The 12,954-nt window shown below is 39.0% G+C and overlaps 1 protein-coding gene across 2 annotated transcripts in view; it reads right to left on the reverse strand.

The window, feature by feature from the left end:
- CPNE4 (copine 4) overlaps positions 1–12,954 on the reverse strand; it is a 433,799-nt gene that overhangs the window by 268,993 nt on the left and 151,852 nt on the right. The window lies entirely within an intron of this gene.

The raw sequence follows: 12,954 nt of genomic DNA on the forward strand, positions 1-12,954 counted from the left end.
TTTAGGTACTTCAAGTATCCAATGGAGTCACAAACACATCTGTGAGGGTATTTCCCCAAAGATGTAGATCATGACCTGGCTATTGCTATACACTCTGTAAGACTCTTTCCTATGACCTCCCAAAAGTGTACTACTGACAGTTCACCAACATGTCGAAGCTCTTCCTGGAGCTCTCTTCATATCTTAAGGATCTCAATAGAGCATGGAATTTGTTTATCAGTAACCCTTTATTCTAGCCATATAACCAACCCATTTTCTTTTTTCAATCCTTTACACCATTTATCTTATGTCATCCTGAGCATGCACCTTTCTACTGTTCCTCTGGGTGACCCTCAACCTTAGTCTTTCAGAAACTCTAATGCTCTATGATTCATAGCCATAAAACAACACTGAGCTGAATATTGATTTTTAAGGGATGAATCTTTGTTTCAAAGAGGATCTTGAGTCATTAAAAGAACGCTGTAATTTCCAAAAGGCAATCTAACTTTCCTTCCTCTCCCTATTCAATTTTGAGCCCAATTTCCCATCCATTAACAACGTCTGCTCAGGATACATATACACTGATTGGGTGCTATAAGTTGTCCACCAGCTGTACATCATGGTCCAGATCAATGCCTCCCATTTAGTGGTTTGCCAACTCCTTAAACATTCAAGATAGTTCAAGTGGCTTATGCCCAAAATTCTTTAATGGGGCCTCAAGCAGTAAATTATTACAAAGAATATTATGAGTAGCACAGTACATTACCTTGAAGGCTCACAATGCATTTGTTGTTGTTGAAATGGGGCCATGGAACAAAAACAAAAACAAACTGAGAACCATTGATTGGACAAAAATCTAGCACAGTGCCTGGCACACACACAGTAGGCATTTAACCAATGCTTATTGATTGATAGAAGGAAGATATTCTTCATCTGCTTTTTTCCATTGCAGAATGCAATGAGTGAATAAATGGGAGATTCTGTTTTGTTCTGGGGCTTGACACAATCAACACAATACCATCAGAAAAGCTCCAAAATATCTCATCTTTAGGGGATCTCTCTTTGGCTTGTACTCAGCACTGGATTTCCTCCATGATAGTGCAGTGACCCTGTGATGAAGCTACCGTTGGCAGTCAGGTAGGGCAGTAGATAGAGCACTGGATCCAGAGTCAGGAAGACTCTGGGACTCAGATATGTATTAGCTATGTGATTCTAGCAAGTCATTTAATGTTTGCCTTCCTCGGTTTACTCACATAATACCTTCCATCTAACTCTTAGGGCTTTTGTAAGGATAAAACAAAAAAATTAGTAAAGCACTTTGTAAAACTTAAAGATCTATGTAAATGCTAATTGTTACTGTTAGTATTATTTAATTCTTATGCTCTATCACTGGTCAGAGGATCAGCCAATCAGACAAGACTATCTTTGTTGTTTTATCTTTCAAAGAATGTTGAATAATTTAGATACAGACATAGAAGGCACTTGTTGGAAGAGAGATTTTAATGTCTTTTCTCAATCTTTCAAATACATGAAAAATGTGAAAAACAAAAAAAGTTTTCAAATGCCCATCTACATCAATCCCATTGCTACACTGCCCTTTAGGATTCCCTCCTACCCTTATACTGTGCCCTCTGGAATCCTTGCTATATTATTAACAAATTGTCCTTCATTTAGACTTATGCCTTCTCTCTGAAAATTGTTTTGTATACAAATGGTATTTGCTTACATTGTGCACGTGGTTCCCTCCTTCCTCAGTATTCTCAATACCTAGTATACTGCTTGGCATATAGTTGGCCCTTAATAAATATTTGTTGAATTAAATTGGACAGGTCCCTATGAAAATTCTATTCGTGTCATTAGTCTGGGAAGGACAAGGGAAGAACAAATAAAAATGCTATAGTAAGACAACAGCAGAAGTCATACATGCCACCATTGCCTTCGAGAAAGGCAGGAATGGTTCAGAGGGTATTGGGAACAACCAAGCAGACTTCCTATCCAAAATATCAAGCATTACCAAAGACATCACCAGCTAATCTAAGATCTTCTCCCCAAAATGATGCTGCCCCTCTCCTTCCTACCTGCTTTATTGGAGACATTATGACTAAGATACTCCCTCTGATCATGGTTCCTATAATAGACATGGGGCAGAGCTCCACTTACAATCCCCTAGGAGTATGTTTTGTACCCTAGAATCTGCCTGCCTGTTGTCTGGAATGGTTTTGGACTTCAGTAGAAGGTTCACTCAGTCTGTTAAACTGAGGTCTGGGAAAGCCCCAGTAGAGATGGAGAGTGGGTGCTGAAGCTCACAAGAGAAACATTTTCAAGATGTCAGGAAGAGGTAAAAAAGAAAGGTATAATATAGAATATATTATATATAAAACAGAATATAAAATATATGGAGAATAGAATACAGAATAATATAGAATAAAAATATTCTCTTCCATATATTCTTTTTCTAAAGGGAGACAGACACACTCAAGTCAGAGGAATCAGAGAGTAGTAGGCCCAAACATTGCTTTATTAAGTTTACAGCAGGATATATTTGTAGGAAATAAGGAAAATGTCTCCAAGCAGAAGTACTTATTGTCATCAAGCGACTGAAGAAGCTGTCTCCAAGGGCATCCTTCACTGCTCCTTGTGACTCTGTCTGCTCTCCCTCCCCTGCCCTTGGAATGGGGCTACCCACTCACATAGCTGGTGGTTTGAATTCCTATACAGCAGGTTTCCTTTACTTCCTGACATGGCAGGAGACCAGATTTGATGCAATGATCAATGAGGACATTATATTGTTAAAAACTAAGTAAAAATAAAAAAAGGAAGAGGGGAAAAAAGGCCAAGTCTAAGAATTGGAGGTTTACAAGGAAAGCTTCTAAATTTAGACCCCTATAAAATCAAAGGGAGATATCATGAGCTTTGATGTCTTGACTTTTATCTCTGCAAATTAAGAATTTTAAGTGCTTTCCCAATCCTGCAGATTTGCACCTATGCCTTGTCTGGCTCATCTAAACATCGAGGTCCTTGGGAAAAGCAAAAAATCCTTAATCATTTCTAATTGCCTGGGCCAGAGCTGAGGCCTAGCACTCCAAGTACTTCTACAATAAGATGCACGTGCTCTGAAAAATGTCCAAGCAGCTTGTTCCCCTGAGTTTTGAATTCCTATTTACTCCATGTGCCCATGAACGCTGATGGTAGAGAAACAAAGACAGTGAAAGCTCAAAGGTGTTTTTCTCTTGAAAAGGCTGCTGTTGCTACAACAATCCAGCCAGCTTCCTTCTTGCGATTCTATTGTAACTCCCTCCACCAAAGGAAAGGTCAGAAGGAAAAACAACTGCCCAACACACCAAGTTCTTGAGCACCTTTGAAATCTCCTGCTTTGTGCACACACCCACTTTTATAGGGTAGTCAGTGAGGTCTACAAATGAAAGCTTGTCCTACCTCACACCAGAGTTTTGGGGAAAGAACATGAGAATAAAAGTTAGGAGACCTGGACTTATGTCTTTGTTTTTTTTTCCTAGTTTGCTCAATCTTGTATAAGTCATTTCATTTTTATGGGCCTCAGTTTCCTCACCTGTAAAATCAGGGATTGGGGTATCAGAGGTTCTTAACTTCAATTGGTTTAAATGGAGTGTTTGATGAAGTCTATAGACCCCATTTCAGAATAATGGCTTTAAATATATAAAACACGTAAGATTACAAAGGAAACCAATTATAGTGAAGTCTAGTTATCAAAATGTTAAAAAAGAAAAACAAGCTCCTGGAGCCCAGGGCAGGAACTCCTGGGTTATGCGATAACTGAGATTCCTCTCCACTTTGAAATATGAGCCTCACTGTAGAGTCAGCAAGTGACAAAGGGCAACGTACAGGCTTTGGAGAGAGGACTTAGCTTGTATCCTTCTTCTGTCACCTGTGACCTTGGGGAAATCACTTAACATTCCCGGACCTCAGTTTTCTCATCTTTCAAATGAATGCATTGGATAACATGACCTCTAAAGCCCCTTCCCAATCCACGGTATCCTATGAACTCCTGTCCCCTATAACTTTATCCAAAAACCCACCCTCACTCCAAAGCCTGCCTTGTCTTTTGGACTTCATAAAATAAATGACTAAGTAAAGAATTCCCTTTGACATCCTCCCTGGTCCAGAGTAGTTTCAATTCTTATTCTCTCATTCTCTCCCTCTCCCCTTATTCCCATAAACACACACCCCAAACACACTAAAAGTACTTGTTAATTCAGGCATATTTATAAAGAGAATTAGAGATAAACTCTCAACTGAATTACAAAAATATTTCCACAATAATTTATTTTTCAACTTACTTGTAGTATACTGAACATAAACTAAATTCTCACTTAATAGTCCTACAAATTATAATTCTAAATGTAAAAGTACCAGAGGACCATATTTATGTCCCAGTGTCCCCCACATCTCTAAATTCCCACAAGCCTCCATTCAAGAGAAGGGGCAGCAAGGTGGCACAGCGGGTATAGTGCCAGGCCTGGAGTCAAGAAGTCTCCTCTTCCAGAGTTCAAATCTGACCACATACACTTACTAGATATGTAACTCTGGGCAAGTCACCTAACCCTGTTTGTCTCAGTAAAATGAGCTGGAGAAGAAAATGGAAAACCACCCCAGTATCTTGCCAAGAAAACCCCAAAAGGGGTCACAAAGAGTCAGACATGACTGAAAAATGTCTATACAACACCACCAGTTAAGATACTCTAAATCCAGGGTAAAGTGGGATCTGAAGGGCAAGGGCAGAAAATAGTTGGCTTTTGTGTTTGTATCCTCAGCAGCTAGCACAATGCCTTAGGCACTTTTCCCCTTTTGGTTGAGACCTATGGTTTCTCACTGGTATGGGTCATCCATGACTCATGGTCCTCAAAATCAGCCTGGACCACTGAAGGTGATTTGCCCCATGTCATACAACCAGAGGTAGGGATTAAACTCAGGGCTTCATGACTCCAAGGTCAGTTTTCTACCCACAGTACTGCAATATCTTTCCACAAAGAGAATCATGAGGGAAAGAAATCAGACAGACTATGAAATATGGACAGCATGATTGGACTCCCAGCCAGTCCTATGAAAAAAGACGTTGCAAAAGTTCACAACAGATGAAGACATTGATGTGACCATATGTCACAAAAGGAGGACATTCCAAAGTATCCACAGATATACCAGGAAATAAGTGCTCAGCTTTTATCCTGGGCTGCATAGTGAGCAAGCAAAATAAATTGAACAGAGTAATAGTATGGGTTTGGAGGAGCAAGAGGGGAGCAGTAAGTATTCTAAGCCTCGAATGATTATAACAGCTCTCCAAATAACTGACGTGCTACGGTAATTGTTAACATAAGCATGCCAAACATCAAGAGGCATGAGGGGAATCAGAAGGCTAGAGATTAGGAGACCATTGGATAGCACTGAATATGCAGAGCTTTAATTTAGAAGGGAGCTAGTCATAGGTCCTTGAGGGCTCACTAGATATTTGGTTCTTAACCCTTTTTGTATAATGGATTCTCTTGGCAGACTCGTAAAACCTAAGGACCCCTTCTCAGAATGGGGTTGGTTATCTACAGTCATAGTCAAAAGAAATGCTAAGTTTCAATGACAAGTCAGAGAAAATAAGTTTATAAATTTTTCTCCATCCATGTTTATAGTCTCCTTGAAATCTACCCAACCCCATGGGGGCCCATGGATTCCAGATGAAAATCTCTTTATTTTGATAAATTCATGATGAGAGTATCATGGACTAGGAGCTAGAAGGAACCTGAAAGGTCATCTAACACTCTATCAATCAATCAACAAGCATTTACATATCTCCTATTGTCAAGCATTGTGGATAGAAAACAGAAATTCAATGGACTCTGACATCAAGGACTTTATGTTCTAATCAGGGAGAGAACAGAAATTCAATGGACTCTGACATCAAGGACTTTATGTTCTAATCAGGGAGAGAATGTGTTGATAGTTAAGTATATAAAGGATATATGTGCAATGTATACAAAGTAGGGGGTTGGGGGAAGAGAATGTTATTCAGTTCTTGTGTGTTCGGCCTTCATTTCCAAAGAAGACCTAAGCTGAGTCTTAGAAGAAACCAAGAATTTCAAGAGTTAGAGGTGAAGAGAGAGTTCTTTACTAGAACAATCAGGAAAGAAGCAGACATTTGAGAGATGGAAGCAGGAAACAGAATTAGCAGCAATAGTTTCCAAGTCAGGAGAGTCAGCATGGCACATGTCAGGGCAGAGAGGAAGTGGGTGAGATGGCACTTTGCTCTAATGGAGCTTCCCTGGTCAAGATGGGATTTCTTTCCTTTGGCGGTATGCTAAAAAGTATGCAGGAACTTTTAAGTTTAATCTGCATTATTAGTGTTTTCAAGTCTAAACAATCCACAAAACAACAAATCAAGCCCTGAATCATAGTGATTGCTGATTTCCTTCACTATGAAAATTTATGACTCAGTTATAGCAAGCTGGTTAGAGCTGCTTTCAGCACACTCCAAAGAACTTCAGGCCTCTATGCTCAGCATCATCAGCTTGACAGTAGGAAAAATATGGCTGTTTATTTGGATCCCTGAGTAATTTTGTGTGTTCATCCTTCGTTGCCAAAGAAGATCATGCCATCAGAAATGATGACATGACTTGCACTTGACTTTGTTTTGAGTGAGGCAGGGCTGTGCAGATCACCAGCCTCACTTATCCTCCACAGCCATATGAATCCAGTACCCAGATATTCATCAGGATGACTGGAGATGACCCAAGATGAGGCAATTGGGGTTAAGTGACTTGCCCAAGGTCACACAGCTAGTGAGTGTCAAGTGTCTGAGGTGAGATTTGAATTCAGGTCCTCCTGACTCCTGCACTGGTGCTCTATCCACTACACCACCTAGCTGCTCAATCAAGTAACTTTGTATGTACATTGTGGATACAGAAACCTTTTAGCTCCTTCAGGCTTTTGCTCTAAAAAAACATTTATCTGCTTTCTAATAACCATGTTTTAAAACCTTTCGTTATTTACTCATTCAACAAATATTTATGTATCGGGCCTCTGGCCAATCTATTCATAGAATTATTGGTCATAAATTTAGAGACAGAAGGAAAGTCAATTCCAACCTCCTCATTTTACATATTAGAATGCTGAAATATAGCAACTGAAGTGACTTGCCCAAGGTGACACACCACTACAAAGTAGCTGAGATGGGATTTTTAACTCTGCTCTTCCTGTCTTAGTCCTGTGCCCTATCCACAGTGCCACAATCTGCCTTCAATTGTTTTCTCTGCCACAGAACATGATTTATCCAAATAAACAAACCTAGAATTCACACATAGAAATTTTCTTCCTGCTTCTAACACAGTTATCTGCTTGCTTTCCTCTGATCCAGGCACAAATCAACTACAGCCACTAAAACCAGAAATACACTCCAGAATGAAGTCCATGGGTTATTTGTCCACCATCATCCAGAAGTTATACAGCTCTAGGCTGTTTCCTCTGCTTGCTAAGTTAAATGGCTTCTCTCAGGCCCTGGCCAGGAACTAATTTTAACCTGCAGAAAAATCTGAAATGAATGAGAAAGAAATGAAAATGAAATATAGTGTGATTCTATCAACATACCTTTAATCCTTTGACAGGTGCCAGCATCTACTCAGTCCCCTTTTGTGTTTATCATGCCTCACTGCAGCCAAGTTTGGGAACTTTATAAAACAAGGAAAAGATCACAAAAATGCCTTACGGGTGAACAAGGAATCTGAAAGTTACCTGTATTTTAAACACCCAGACAGAAATGCATGAGCACACTCAAAGAAGGGAAGAAGAAAAAGCAAAGTGCAGAAGAAAAGAATGATATGAGCAAAGGGAAAGAGGAACCAACCCATGAAAATTATGAATAATTATTATGGGAGTAATAATGATTTAACTGATAATTTTAATAAAAAATTTTAATAGCCCATCTACATAGTACTTTAAGGTTTGTGAAATGTTTATCATGTTACATTTTTCTTTTTTAAAAAAGGGAAGTAAGTAGAAGCAAGATGAAAGAGTAAAAGCAGGGACTTCCCTGAGTTCTCCCCCAAAGCCCTCCAAATACCTGTAATAATATGACTCTAAATAAATAATGGAGCTGCAGAATTCACAGAATGATGGAGTGAAACAAATCTCCAGCCCAAGACAGCCTGAAAGGTTGAGAAGAAGCATCTATTGCTGGGAGTGGAGCAGAGTGTGGTCCAGCATGGGTCACCCAGCACAGACAGGGTCAGAGCACACCTCAGGGAACTGAATCACTGGCAGCTGTGGCAGTTTCCAAACTTCTCAACCCATAGACTCCAAAGACAGCATAGAAGGTCAGTGGGAAAACTTTGTTTTCCCTGGGGTGGAGGGGGAGGAGGTAGTGCTGGCTACAGTGGCAGCAGCAGCAGCAGTTGCTTCCAGAGATATGGTCCCACAGATGGTGGGGGATCAAATGACTGATATAAAACCCCTGAAGCCCGGGACAGTATACCCACATCTACCCCCACTGGAAGCAGAGTCCTACCTTGACAAAGAATTAGAAAGTCAAGTATTTGACTGGGAACATGAGCAAACAGCATAAAAACCCCTCAGACTATAGAATCTTACTTTAGTGACAAAGTAGATCAAAACATACAGCCAAAAGAAGACAACAAAGTCAAAGCTCCTACATCAAAACCCTCCAAGAAAAATAAGTATTGGTCACAGGCCATGGAAAAGCTCAAAAAGGATTTTGAAAATCAAATATGAGAAGTAGAGGAAAAATTGGGAAAAGAAATGAGAGTGATGCAAGAAAATCATGAAAAATGCGTCAATAGCTTCCTAAAGGAGACCCCAAAACACTGAAAAAAATAACACCTTAAAAACAGATTAACCCAAAGGACAAAAGAGGTCCAAAAAACTAATGAGGATAAGAATACCTTAAAAAGCAGGATTGGCCAAAGGGAAAAGGAAGTCCAAAGGAATGGAGCAAATGAAAGCTAATGACTTTACGAGAAATCAAGAAATAATAAAACAGAACCAAAAGAATGAAAACATAGAAGACAATGTGACACTTCTTGTTGGAAAAACCCAGAAAATAGATCCAGGAGAGATAATTTAAAAATTATTGGACTACCTGAAAGCCATGATCAAAAAAAGAGCCTAGACATCATCTTCCAAGAAATTATCCAAGAAAGCTGCCCTGATATTCTAGAACCAGAGGGTAAAATAGAAATTGAAAGAATCTACCCATCACCTCTTGAAAGAGAGCCCAAGATGAAAACTCCTACAAATATTGTAGCTAAATTCCAGAGTTTCCAGTTCAAGGAGAAAATATTACAAGCAGCCAGAAAGCAACAATTCAAGTATTGTGGAAATACAATCAAAATAACACATGACGTAGCAGCTTCTACATTAAGGGATTGAAGGATTTAGAATATGATATTCCAGAGGTCAGAGGAGCTAGGATTAAAACCAAGAATCACCTACCCAGCAAAACTGAGTATAAAACTTCAGATGGAAAAATGGAATTTTAATGAAATAGAGGACTTTCAAGCATTCTTGCTGAAAAGACCAGAACTGAATAGAAAATTTGACTTTCAGACACAAGAATCAAGAGAAGTATGAAAAAGTAAACAGAAAGAGAAATCATAAGGGACTTACTAAAGTTGAACTGTTTACATCCCTGCATGGAAAGATGATATTTGTAACTCATGAGACCTTGCTTAGTATTAGTAGGGTAACTTGAGGAAAGACAGATAGATAGAGAGAGAGATAGAGAGATAGACAGATTATTGGCACAGGGTAAGGTGAATATGAAGGAATGATATCTAAAAAATAAAATTAAGGGGTGAGAGAAAAATATATTGGGAGAAGGAGAAAGGGAGAGATAGAATGGGGTAAATTATCTCACATAAAAGAGGAAAGAAAAAGGTTTCATAATGGAAGAGGAGGGAGGTGAGAGGGATTGAGTGAACTTTACATCGGATTTGGCTTAAGGAGGGAATAACATACACACTGGGTATCTCACCTTATAGGAAAATAAGGGGGAAGGAAATAAGGGAGAGGGGATGATAGAAGGGAGGGCACATTAGGGAATGGGGTAGTCAGAAGCAAATCCTTTTGAAAAGTGACAAGGTCAAAGCGGAAAATAGAATAAGTGGCAGGGACAGGATTAAATGGAGGGAAATATAATTAGTCTTTCACAACATACATGACTATTGTGGGAGTACTTTGTATAACTATACATGTATAACCTATATTGAATTCCTTGCCTTCTCAATGAGGGTGGGTGAGGAGGGAAGAAAGAAGAGAATTTGGAACTCAAAGTTTTAAAAACAAATGTTAGAAATTGTTTTTACATGCAACTGGGAAATAAGATATACAGGCAGTGGAGTACAGAAATCTATATTGCCCTTCAAGAAAGTAAGGGGGAATGGGATTGGGGGGGGTGTGATAAAAGGGAAGGCAGACTGGGGGTAAGGGTAATCAGAGTGCATGCCACATTGGGGTGGGAGGGATGGGGAGATAATTTAGAACTCAGAATCTTCTGGAAATAAATGTTGAAAACTAAAAATAAATTAATTTTTAAAAAGAAGAAAAAAAGGAAGAAAACTGAGAAGGTACCTAAAAGGAAGGACTCCAAGTCACCTTCTCTACCAGAGATCTTGGGCTACATTCAAGGACCACTTGTCAAAGGCAATCTGTGCTGTACAAATACAGGAAAAAAAGAAGTGGTTTCCAATTACGAGATGCTCTAAGCCTTTAGGGCCACTTAATGGAATAGACATAACTTGTGTCAGTCAAGTATTTATGAAGTGTTTATATGGTATAAAGCAATGTTCCAGGTATTTGGTAGATGTGTTATCCTAGTGTGGAGTAGAATGGATTTCTCTATCAAAATCCTTCTCTGACATCCATTATCCAAACTCTGTCAGGGTCCTCCAAGCCTAGAAGACTTCTACCAACTAATTAAATAACAAGCTCTGTTGTGTCAAGCTCTGTGTTAGGATCTGAGAAAGGGAAAAAAAGGTAGAACAGTTCCTGCCCTCAAGGAGTATACTGCCTTTTAAGTGGGACAATGTTTATACATTTAGGCATGGATAAGATGCATGGTAGTTATGTGATGCTGGTCAAGTCCACTTAACCTCTTTTAGCCTCAGTTTCCTTATCTGCAAAATTAAGATTAATAATAGCATCTACCTTATAAGGTTGTTGTGAGGATCAAATAATATAACATATAAAGCATATGGTAAATCTTAAAGTGTTATATAAATTTACTATTTGCAATATGTATATATATATATGTGAAATAGGAATTGACGATTATATTGATAAGATAGCCATACACATCATATACAGTTATTACATGTTACATAAATCAGCTATTACTATGTTATTGTTCATTATTGTGCTCTCCATTGCTTCTCATGGTTCATTCTTCTTTGCCTTTCTTTTTATTTCTAGTACTTCTCATAGCACCCGGCATATTGCAGGTGTTCAGGAAATGTTTACTGCCATCCTGATCCCTCTCTTCGGATATGTTCCAGTGCATTTCTAGCTTTCCCAAAATGTGGTACCTAGTATTGGACACAGCACTCCAGATGTTGTTTCTCACCAGGACAGCAGAAAAAAATAAAACAATTACCTATAATATACCTTCCTTAATAGAGCATAAGAGCTCTTTAGCTTATCTGGTTGTATTTTTAATTTTTGGCTGTCATGTAACACTGCTGATTCATACGGAGCTCACTCCAACTCTCCAATATTTTTCACACAAACTACTACTGCCTAACCATACTGCCCCAGTTCTGTACTTGAGCAGTTCGTTTTTTTGACCCCAGAGGCAAACTTTAGATTTCTACCTACTGAATTCCATCTTCATTGGTTTAGCCTGGGGAAATCTTAGTGAATCCTACCAGTCAGTTAAAGTGTTGGCTCCCTCTTGTTGCTTTGGGCCATCTGCCATTTTGATAAACATGTCATTCATGAGTAACAAATTTAAAATGTTGAACAGTGAGTGGCCAAGAACACATCCCTAAGACACTCCCCTAGAGATCACTCTCTAAATTAATAGCAACGCATTAATGACCATCCTCTTGGTCCACCAGTTCCAAATCCATTTCATTTGACACATCTCTCCCATTTGCCAAGAGATACAGAACAAAGCATTATGCAGAATACAAGTATTTTCATGCATTTGCCTTAATGTGACTGAATGCAAATGCTTTGATTCATTCACACTAATATGAGAAAATAACTTTGTTTCCTCCCTCAAAGCATCAAAGATTGGAGCAGATGCTCTCTAAGGGTACTTTCTGCTCAGAAGTTGTATAGAAATGTTAACCCGATCAATCTTGAAGATTAAAGTAAAGAAGAAGACTGGCAGTAGAATATTTCTCCCACCTTTTCAGAAGGGAGGTAGCGGACTGTAGGCATAAAGTGAGGCATACGTTGTTAGATATGGTCTATGCAGCAGTTTATTTTGTTTAACGTTTTGCCGTTGTTGTTACAAAGAAGAGTATTTTTGGTTGATGAAAAGCCACTTCAAAGATGTAAATGAAAATCAACACATTCATTTTTTAAGAGAAACAATCCATGAACAAATATTCCTTAAACATTTACTGTGTACGAAAAAACGTATACACATGAACAAAATGTATGTTAGCCTAATAGACTATTTTATGGAGAACTCACGCAAGGCAAGTGCTCACAGGAAGGTCAGAAGAAGCAATACAGAGACCGTCTCTCTGTAGAACTTTGGAACCTATTGTGAGACACGGGAGACACTGGCACAGGACTGCTTAGCATGGCGCCTGCATCAAAGAAGGCACTGAGCTCAATGAGCAAAGCAGAACTGCAGTAGCTCAAAAGAAATGTGAGATGTGCACATTTAGAGATATCTCTCCACTCCAAATATTCATATGGATCATAGCTGCCTGGACTGTGGTAGAACTTCTGAGCTTGTATTGGTCCAGTCAGCCAGTCAGACACACTGCA

The sequence above is a fragment of the Notamacropus eugenii genome, chromosome 3, assembly GCF_028372415.1.
Source record: "Notamacropus eugenii isolate mMacEug1 chromosome 3, mMacEug1.pri_v2, whole genome shotgun sequence".
Taxonomy (NCBI): Eukaryota; Metazoa; Chordata; class Mammalia; order Diprotodontia; family Macropodidae; genus Notamacropus; species Notamacropus eugenii.